We start from the raw sequence: 11062 nt of genomic DNA on the forward strand, positions 1-11062 counted from the left end.
TGGGTAAATCTCTTAATTCCCATTGCCTGATCCTTGCTGCCTTTCTGCCTTGGAACTAATACATGATGTTGATTCTAAGATGGAAAGAGGGTTTTTAAAAATGTTATTTTCATCTAGAATCAAACCAATGCAAAACTCATCAAAACTGTAGCTATGACTAAGAAGGAAATCATAAGCTGGGGACTCTCCAGAAGAGAACAACCAGGAGTCTAGATTAGACCATCTGGTGATCACTTGAAAGAACTGGGGCTGTTTAATCTGAAGAAGGGAAGATCCAGGTGATAAATTATAGCTTTTTTTCAAATATTTCTAGTGCTATTGTGTGGGAAAAGAATGAGATCACTAGTCAATAAACAGAGGTGCTCTGCTTACCTCCAGAATGCAGAACTAGGAATAATGAGTAGAAGTGCAAAGGAGCAAACAGAACTTTGAGGTAAAGAAAAGATCAAAATTAGACCTTGCTAAAAGTGGAGTAGACTGTCTCAGGAGGTAATGGGTTCCCCTCACTGTATGCAATCATTGAGGGTAATTCATAGGCCTCAAAGCTGTCAATGAGTCAATGTCAATGAGGGAGATGCCTAACCCTAATATGGGAAAACTTCACTGCAGAATTGGCAGATAAGAACATTTTGTTCTAATTGACATGAGGGTGACTGAAGTCTGTACAATGGAGCAATTAGGACTTAGGGATTTGACAGACGCCAAAGACGCCAAGGTCATCCACTGCATCCTTGGCCATCACCAGTCATCTTGACTTTTGCCTTGTCACTGGACTTTGATGACTCTGGAAGAGAGAGGATGACTTGTTTGCACTGAAATCCAAATCACAAGTAAGTCAAGACATCCCCCATGATGTCATTGGTCTTCTTTGAAAATGAAGAATGAACAACAGATGCTCATTTATAAGTCAAAAATAATCTCTTCAGTTTATTCATTGCCTTCATGTTTTTTAAATCAAGAGATGTAAAGATTGCTAAAGAGGCTGTGGTATGTCCGGGTGACCAGTCATCAAGGCCCTCCAACATTTTTTAGTTTTGTCTCTGTATAAGGGATTCTAATACAGATATGGATTGAACCAGGAAACCTCTGGGGTCCCTTTGTACTAGCAGGGAATCAGGAACCAAAGTTGAAAGGTCTAAGAGAGGGAGGGAACAGATAAATAGAAGCACCACTTCCTCTTCCAAGCAGAGCTGCCCAAGGGAAGGTGAGATTGGATCAATGTCCAGAGCTGAAAGGTGAAAAGGATATTCTTCTTCAGTCTCTGATTTTTATTTTCTTCCCTGGAAGGATATTATCTTGATCCCCTTAGTACATTTGAAGAATGAGATGTTCAGTTCTTCTGAATTAATAAGGTCTATTTATTGTTTTGATATACAGGCATGATAGGTTTAGGGAAGAGGGAAAAAATAGGAAGTCCCTAATTCTATTTCAACCTAAACTCCCTTCAGGGGTTGAGAGCTCAGATCTGGGGACTTAAGTCCCTGAGGACATTTGTGGAGTCAGGCTGGTATAATTTCCTGATATACAGAGATACAGCTATTAAAGATATCAATGGAAAATCTTCTTGGGTGGATAGTCTCTTATCTTCCCCAGAGGAAAAAGTCTCTATCCAACACTATTGAGGAAGGATGGCTAATCTGATTTCTTCAGATCGATGAGGGATCACAGCAGGTTAAGCTCAACAAGTTGCTCTTCTCCCTTTCAGTTCAGAAGAGGAAAAAGAACCCCTTTTCAACTGTCCATCTGCTTTTCTTGGCTAGAGGTTCTAGCCCCATCCCCCATTGTCAGCAAAGTTCCATTTCCTTCCTGCATGAGGTTCCCTTGTAAATCAAGTCCTTGCTTTGCAGTCTGTACCTCTCTCTTCCACACCTTCAATCTAGGAGAGTCTATAATACATTGAGAATGAATCTCTGAGATTTGTGAAAAGACTTCATAATGTACATAAAGTTTGCTATTAAGTACTCTTATGCAAAGCAGTTGGGAAAATTTGAAAATGTGATTCTCCTAATACTTTTAAGAAATAAGAAAATTAAGGAATTCAGGAAGTTATGGTGGTACTCAGGTAGTTAAGATTCTAATGAAACTTATAATTTAGTTCTCTTTGGCCCAAGAGGAAGCGGGATTTGCTCCTTAGTTTCTTAACTAATCTTATAAAGAACATATTATGGGCCAACCATTTTGCTATGCTCTGCAGATAGAAAGAAAAAGCTAAATAGTCTCTACCCTCAAGGCAGCTGGAAAGCTCCATGGATAGAGTGTGGGACCTATAGTCAGAAAGACCTAAGTTTAAATTCAGCCTCAGACACTTACTAGCTGTGGGGCTCTGGACAAGTCACTTAACATCTGTTTGTCTTAATCCACTGGAGAAGGAAATGAGAAAACCACTCTAGTATATTTGCCAAGAAAACCCTATGGACATTATTGGCATGCTATGGTGGATGGGATCATGAAGAGTCATATGTGACTCAACAACAATCCTGAAGGAGCTTATACTCTGCTCCTCTACTGCTATTTGGCTACAGAGAATTGGGGGGGGGGGAGTATGAGTTAGCAATACTGTGATGCCCTATGGCCAAAATTCCAACACACTAAAAGATGGGAAGTAAACTATCAATGCAAACTCATGCCCTTCCGAAATTGCAGGAAGGGAAGCCCACAGTTAATGTAATCCAGAGTCAAAATTAAACTTTCTGGAACTCAGGTCAAGTACCACAGAATACACCTGGGTCAAGTAGGGCATGGAGAGTCCTTGGGGAGAAACCCTAGACCTTGGAACACAAAAACTGGTTGATCCCCAAGATCCTGCCCATAATGGGTGGGGATACAGACCTATCCTTGTTGACTGGTTTCCCAGGATGCTGTAAGTCAATTGCTGCAGAGGCTACTGCCAGGAAGACTAGGTCAGGATCAGACCAGGAGGAAGTTCACCTGAGGTCTGGCTACCAGGCAGAAGGTGGTCGCTATTTGATGACTTTTTATTTAATGAGTTATTCTTGTTAACTATATGCCAAGCTCAGTTGTTTCTACCCATTAAAAAAGCACTAGGGGTTAGCCCCCTCAAATTTCATCATAGTGGATCAAAGATCCAGTCAACCCACCTTAGTTATGGTTCTAATAAAATCCATCCCAGAGGGTGATTTGTACTCCTCCTCTGTTAAACCTATTGTTGTGAACTGTGGTAAAATTATCTGTTGCCTAATTTCCGAGTTCCCCAATTTCCAACAGTCATGCTCAAGCAGAACAAATCTTATCTTTGCATTTTCCTACGATCTATTTCTCCCACTAACCAACCACACCACCATCTGCACACTCACCCACACACTGCCCTTCCTGCACCCCCACACACAAATCCAAATCCTCAAATGCTTCATCACTCCTTTTGTGTGTGTGTGTAGAAATCATAGAACCCAGGAGAACTGTAAAAGCAGCTTCTTAAAAAAAATGAAAGCTACAAACCAGGGATTTATAAGTCTCCAAAGTCTGAGGGCTGAATTGGCATCTGAGTGTAATGCATACATTCCAGACATGTTACCGACATTCGTAGTATACTTCCTGCATATTACAAGTGTGCAGTAATTCTGGTCCAAAAAATATTCTTTAATCTAGTTAAGACATGACATTTTCTCAATAAGCCTTAGGATTTCTAACGTTTAGGTTCTAACCAAGAAGGAATAAGGTCATTTCCTAGATTTGGGCCTTAGAGACATTCAGCATGCAAGTAATTCAGAAATAAAAATATTCTTATTTGGGGGTTGTTAAATTTAAAGTTATTTTGACATACTTCTAGTTTTTTTTTTTAATTGAAAGAGTAGATTGGGGAGTAGTTAAAAATCCATTTGACTTGTTAGAAAGAGGGCTAGTTAAGGAGTCAAAAGCCCTGGATTCAGTTTTTGCCTCTGACACTTGTTCCCAGTAAGACCTTGGACAAATCATTTAATCTCACTAAGGCCCCTATAAAATGAGAGACCAGATGGCCATGCATTCTTTATCCAAAAAATGCAGCAATTTCACGTTATCATGCATACTTTAATATGTAAACTTTAATCTCAGAAGAGAAAATCATTGTAAAATAAAATGAAATTTATTTTTAAATAAAAAAAATTTTTATTACCCAGCTGGGTTGCTGGAAATAGTTTCAATTAGTTCAAGAAAATAATAACTTTCTCATATTCATAATAAAAATAATATTTGAAACATTTTTTTACTCTAGAATGATTTTTTAGAAAACAATTGACTCTTCTTTTTTTGTTTTTCAACCCTTACCTCCCATCTTAGAATTAAAACTATGTATTGGTTCAAAGGCAAAAGGGTGGTATGAGTTAGGTAAGGAGGGTTAAGTGATTTGCCCAGGGTCACACAGCTAGGAAGTATCTGAAGCCAAATTTGAACCTCTCATCTCCAGATGAGAGCCAGAAATCCACTGAGCCACATAACTGTTCCCAATAATTTACTGTTCTTAAAATACATATGTGTCTGTATAACTCTCCTGCCTAAGGGCCTACTGTGGCTCTTTATTATATCTAGACTAAAAACCAAACTCTTTTGCTTGACATTTACAGCCCTTCATAGTCTCAGTCCAGCCTATCTTTTCCAGGTTAATTTCATATTACTTCATATCACTCTTTTCCAGCCAAAGGGACTTACTTACTGGCTCTCAAACTCAAAGACCCATCTCCTGACTCCATGCTTTTGTACAAAAAGTCTTACATGCCTGGAATATAGTCTTCCTCCTCATTTTTGTCTTTCCTACCAAAAAAAATTCAAATACTCTCAGCAGCTAATGAAGATTCTTTTGTTCCTTCCATGGTACTAGTGCATAGCAATGCCCAAGAAATACTTGTTGCCTACTGTTCACAAAGGCAAACTCTACTCTCATCTCTGTGGTTAATGAGATGAATAATAAGGATGCTTTGGACAGCAGAGATTTAAAAAGTAGATGTGGGAGACAAGGAGCCCATGATTACTATCACAGGGGACCTCACCAGAAATGGTTTTCCCATTGAATGAATAAGTACTTAGCAAGGTAGCTTAGCCTGTAGAGTAATAGAGTCAATATGACTCAGATTGGTTTAGAATTTTTTTAAATTATCCCCTCTGATATCTTCTTCATTCTTCACTTATAGATGCAAATACCTAGAGTTTAGGAAGTAGTTTCCATGATTTTTAACTTATGTATTTATTCTTTATGTTTTTTATTTAATTTATTTATATATTATTTATATTTGTTATCTTTTGCCTCCTGGACAGCTCTTGAAGAACATCTTCTTGCTCTTCCATGCTATTTGGTCTCCTTTCACTCATTTCTACTAGAGCCATCATCTCATTTCTTCTTTCTACTGGGAAATTGAACTACAACCCAAGAAGCATTCTAGGTTTTGACAGGCAAGCTTTGTCCTTATCTTGCCCAGACTTAGATCCTTACTAGCAATGTCCTTGTGACCCCAACAGGACTTACTCTGTTCTAGCTCCCTTGTATGTGTCATCTCATTCCACAATAAACACCTTGAAGACAGAGACTGTTATCTTCTCTATCTGGGTCCTTTGATATCTTGGTTTTCAAAAATGGATTCTCAGTTACCTCTTAATCGAGGCTGAGGAGAAAAGAAGAACCTAAATGCTCAGGCTAAAAAGGCATTTCCTTTTATGTATACTTTGACTTGTACATCATTTCTAAGCCAGTCTGTCTAAAATAAAGTCTATTGGGTTGACTCTCCTGGTTGGTTGGACATTCAGTGGTTGTTACATCTTCCAGCTATACCAAACAAGGCTTGGTACCAGGTTCCACATTTGCTATCAAGTGACCTTCCATTACAAGCTAATTAATTAACTTAATAATTCTGTCCATGTGTCTTCTATGTCCCTCTCCCCCCAATCACTGCTCATGGATAAAGCTAACTAAGGCATCCTAGGGTCCATTGGAATTGGGCCACTTTCCTTTATCTCTGAGATCCAATCACTCTCCATCTCCTAGTGATGAATTTCTGGCCCAAGCTTGGGCATTCTCCTCAGATGAGGATCCTCCAGACTAAAAAAATCATGTATTAGAAAGTTAGGAGATTATTGACAAATGTGATGTAAATTCAAATAAATATCATAGGCAAATGGAATATTTTCATTAAAATTTTTAAATTATTTTAAATTTTATAATTAAACCAACAAAATTAGGCATTTCCATATGTAAAGTGGAACTTGAAAGTTTGTATATGAAACTATGAATTTCTATTCAATACAGCTTGCTATTTTAAAAAGTGTATTAGAAATTAATGACATTGCTTTCAAGGCTGTCTTTGTTGTCTGCTTCCTTCTGAACTTCCTTCTTTGCATTTAAAAATATTTTAATGCCCTTTCTTGTCCTTTTCTCTTTTTTACATCAGAATTGCTAGCTTCCTTTGTCTACTCCCAGTTCCCTTCCCCTAATTAAAAGAAAAGAAAGCCTTTTTAATAAATAAGCATAGTCAAGGGGAAAAAAAATTCATATATAATGACCATGTCCAAAAATGGATCTCTTCTCCCTTCTCTTTTCTCTTATTCTCTGAAAGCATCAACGAATATAAACATGGAAACAGAAGAGCCTTTACACCAGTGGTTCTCAACTTTTCTAATGCTGTGACCCCGCAATACAGTTCCTCATGTTGCAGTGACCCCAAACCAAAAAATTATTTTGGTGGCTACTTCAAAACTGTAATTTTGCTACAGTTTTGATTCAGAATGTAAATACCTGATATGCATTATGTATTCATTTGCTACAAATTGAGAGGTTGGGAACCGCTGCTTTAGAGAGTAATCCAGTCTCTTTTTTCCACCAATAATAATGATGATGATGATGATGATAGTATTTATCCAGTACTTTAAGGCTTAAAAAAGTACTTTATATATGCTATCCCATTTGATTATGACAATAAATCTAATAAGTAGGTGCTATTATTACTCCCATTTTACAAGTGAGGAAACTGAGAGAGAGAGGGATTGAGGGATAGTGATTAAAAATGCTAAAAGGAGACTATGGTCCCTAACCCAATAAGCATTTATTAATACTATTTTATAGGGGGCAGCTTTGTCACTCAATGGACTGAGAGCCAGGGCTAGAGATGGGAGGTCCTGGGTTTTTTTGAAATCTGACCTCAAATACTTCCTAGCTGTATGACCCTGGGCAAGTCACTTGGCCCACATTGTCTAGTCCTTATAGCTCATCTGCCTTGGAAAAAAATAATTGATTTTAAGACAAGATAAAGGCTTAACAAAAAAAAAAGACTACCCTGTGGATAAGATGTGGTAGGTAGTGGGCATACAAAATCAAAATAAAATGAAACAATTCCTATACTCAAGCAAGAAGTTTTGCATTCTAGTGGGGTGACAAAATACACAAACAAAATAAACATTTTGTTGTCTATTTCAGAAGAAAAAAGCAAGGTCTAACAATTAAGAGAATCAGTCAGTCTCCTAAAAGGAAATAGAACATAAATCACAGAATTAGTGTTGGAAAGGCCCTTGAAGGTCATGTTATCTATATTCAAAGAAATCCTACTATAACCCAGTGATTTCTGCCTTTCTTTGAATCCTCCAGGGGTCTGTGCCTTGGAGGAAGCCAGATGTCCTAAGAAATGAGAATGAGGAGAAGCACATCCTAGGCATGGGACAACTAGTAAAGAGACCCCGAGGAAGGAGACGCCAAGTTTGAGGCATAAAATGTAGACAAATCTGACTGGAACATGGAGCTCATGAAGGGGGCAAGATCCAATAAACTTGGAAAAGGAGCCTGGAGAGAGATTTTGAAGGGCTTTTAAAAACATGATTGGAAGAGGTAGTATTTTATCCTTAAAAACAATTTTATTGTTGCTGTTCAGTTGTGAGCAACTCTTGCTGACTCCATTTGGGGTTTTCTAAGCAGAGATAAGAGTGGTTTGCCATTTTCTTTTCTATCTCATTTAATAGATGAAACTGAGGCAAACAGGAGGTAAGTGACTCATCCAGGGTCACCTAGCCAATAAGTGTCTTAAGACTAGATTTGAACTCAAGAAAATAAGTCAGTTCTCCCTGACTCCAAGCCTGCTGCTCTATCCACTGTGACACCTTCCTGTCTCAATAGTGAGCTATTAAAGGTTCTGAGGAAGGGGTATGATGTGGTCAGATGTGTACTTAAGAAAGATTATTTTGTCTCTTATATGGAAGATGGATTGGAGAGGGAAGAAACATGGTTCAGGTACTGAATGATCCCCAGGTCTTCAGTGGTGGTTGGCCAAGTCTTTTCTTTGCCCTTCTGGCTACTGCCTGAGTCCCTCCATATTGGCACATGTAGTCCCCCAAAACACAGACATAGGGTGATCATTCTCATTTGCTCTAACCTAGAATATGGCTTGAATATGGCATTTCATTCTTTAGAGACCTTTAGTAATCATATCCAGCTGTTTTCACCATGCTGACCAAGAGAATGACTTGTACATTCAGTATTCCCAGGAAAGTCTCACTAGAACTTTTTAAAGATAAATGGATTCAAATGAATCAAATTGTGAAGCTGGTCATGTCATATGTACGTGTGTTTATGTGTTTGAGTATTTTAAGGTCACATATAAAATTTTCAGTAGAGATTATTCCCAAAAGGGGGAAGGGGGGTGGAATTTAGAAAGAACTTTTTATTTCTAGCTTGATTCTTTTTACACTAGCAGCACACTACAGATCAGAGTTTTGTCTTTCAGCCAGGATCCAGCTGTGCACATTTTCAACAGCTGGAATGGTAATAAACTCTGTTCTATTAAAATGAGCTCATTACTATTTAGTTTGTGCTGACTCCCAACAAAACCACAAATTGCTTCCTCAAGTTTGAAAAGAATTTTATAAAATTGCTAAAAGAAATAAATTTTCAAACAGAATTCTAAATTTCAGTACATCTGCATAGCTGGCATATTCTTTTCCATTATATTTTGAAGCCAGACACAAAATATAAACTAAAGAAATTTAGAATTTGCTTTTTTTTAATGGTAATGATTCTTTCAGAATATTTTAAACTAAGTATGAACTTTTAGACATCTTTGCAATATTCTAGAGCTAAATTAAATAATCAAAACCCTGACTTAAACACTTACTAGCTGAGACACCCTGGTGAAGTTAATTAAGCTCTGTTTATCTTGGTTTCCTCACATGTAAAGCATGGATAATAATAATAATAAAACTACCTTACGGAGTTGTTAGGATCAAAAAAGATGACATATAAAGTATTTTGTAAATTGCAAAGTACTATATAAATGCTAGCTATTTGTGATTTTTATCTGTAGTATAATAATAATGGAATTGGGTAAAATATCTTCTAAGTTTTCTTCCATTTTTATGGCTATAATTCTGTTTTCATAGAGTAAAAGAAAACAAGAAGAGGGAAGAGATACATTTCTGGACAATGTCATTGTGTAAATTCTCAAAAGAGTATATATAGTAAGGAACTCAGCTACATAAATAATCCTACTTCCACTTTGAATCTTTATTGATTGACTTCTAAGCCGGGGCTGAACATCTTTTGTGAGCATCTACCTCCTTGTATTAGTCTCAGTTGATATTTGTCATTACAGGGTTGATGAATAAATTTCTTAGTCTTACATGTCTCAGGCAATTTTGCATGGTTACATGGCAATGCCATGGAAAAGAAGGACCTTGAAAAATACTTTGTTCTATTGAATCAAATGGTTTGATAGGCAACAACAACAAAAATCAGCATAAAAAAAACTGGAATCTATGCAGGATTAGAGAATGACTGAACATTTATGGTATGTAAATGCAATGGATGTTATTGTGTTTTTAGAAATAATGGAAGAAGATTTTGGAGGATCCTGGGAAATACAAACTGGTGTAGAATGAAGGGAATAGAATAAGGAGAACAATTTATGCAATGATAGCAACTTTATAAAGAAAAATAACTCTGAAGACAAAAGAATTCTGTTCTAATCAACTGTCTCTCTTCCAATGACCAACCATAAATCTAGAAAATCTATGATGAAGCATTCTATTTACCTCTTGGTGGAGTTGATGAACTGCAGAAAGAGATACATACTTTTTGACATAGCTATGGTATCAATTTATTTTGCTTTTCTATATATATTTGTTAAAAAGTATTTTCACTCTGCTTTGGGGAAGAGGGAATGAGAGAGGTTAGCAATAGTGATGCCAAATCAATCTTGAAAGAATCAAGGAACATTTATAATGCAAAAAGAGATCAGAAGTTCCAAAAGAATCACAGATAAGCAGGATGGTTTTGAAAGTTAATGTGTTAAATTTGTTATATTTTTAAAGTATGAAATAAAAGTTCATTATTTCATATATGATCTTTTGGGGGGGTTTCTGTATATATTAAGATGTTCTTTATGTGAGTATTTAAGGTTTATAATTTAAAATAATTTTAAAGAAAAAACAAACAAGGAATAAGCATAATAGGATTCATAATCACTCAAAAGAATTTAGCCTACCTGTATACACAGGAAAAACAAAGTAGAGAAAAATGGTCATTGTCTAGACCATAATATACAATTAAAGGGACAATCTGTAGAGTCTATCAGTTTCTCTCTCTCTTTATGTGTGTGTAGATAGATAGATAGATAGATAGATAGATAGATAGATAGATAGATAGATATCTTGGACAAACACTGAAGATATGAAATTAAGTTGGCTTGGAATTCAATTAAAGAACAATCTGAATTGCATTTGTGAAATTGTTTAGTGATTTTACTGTGGCCCCATGCTTCTTCCTGAAATATGGTCTACCTTTTTCACATCAATTTCTTTGAGAGATGTCACACATGGTGGTGAAGTAGGGAATCCAGACTCCAAAGAATTGAAGTTGTAGGTCACCCAAAAGCCAATGCGAAGATGTGTGGTAGACTCAACATGATCAACATATGACCAATGATGGGAGGGAAAAGTTAGAACAATCATAAAGAGTGGCAGCTAACAGCTATCACAATGATAATAACTGTCATTTGTAGCTTGCTGTAAGGTTTGCAAAATACTTTATACATATTATCTCATTTAGTCTTCATAATAACCTTGGGAGGTAGATTCCATTATTCTCATTTTATAGAGG

At 36.7% G+C, this 11062-nt stretch overlaps 1 long non-coding RNA gene across 1 annotated transcript; it reads left to right on the plus strand.

The window, feature by feature from the left end:
* Positions 1 to 1170: 1170 nt before the first annotated feature.
* LOC103093127 (uncharacterized) lies at positions 1171 to 10625 on the plus strand. Its single transcript, XR_471723.3, has 3 exons — positions 1171 to 1235; positions 7565 to 7801; positions 9346 to 10625. It is a non-coding gene; the product is annotated as an uncharacterized LOC103093127 (long non-coding RNA).
* The last annotated feature ends 437 nt before the right edge of the window (positions 10626 to 11062 follow it).

The sequence above is a fragment of the Monodelphis domestica genome, chromosome 8 (genome assembly GCF_027887165.1).
Source record: "Monodelphis domestica isolate mMonDom1 chromosome 8, mMonDom1.pri, whole genome shotgun sequence".
NCBI lineage: Eukaryota > Metazoa > Chordata > Mammalia > Didelphimorphia > Didelphidae > Monodelphis > Monodelphis domestica.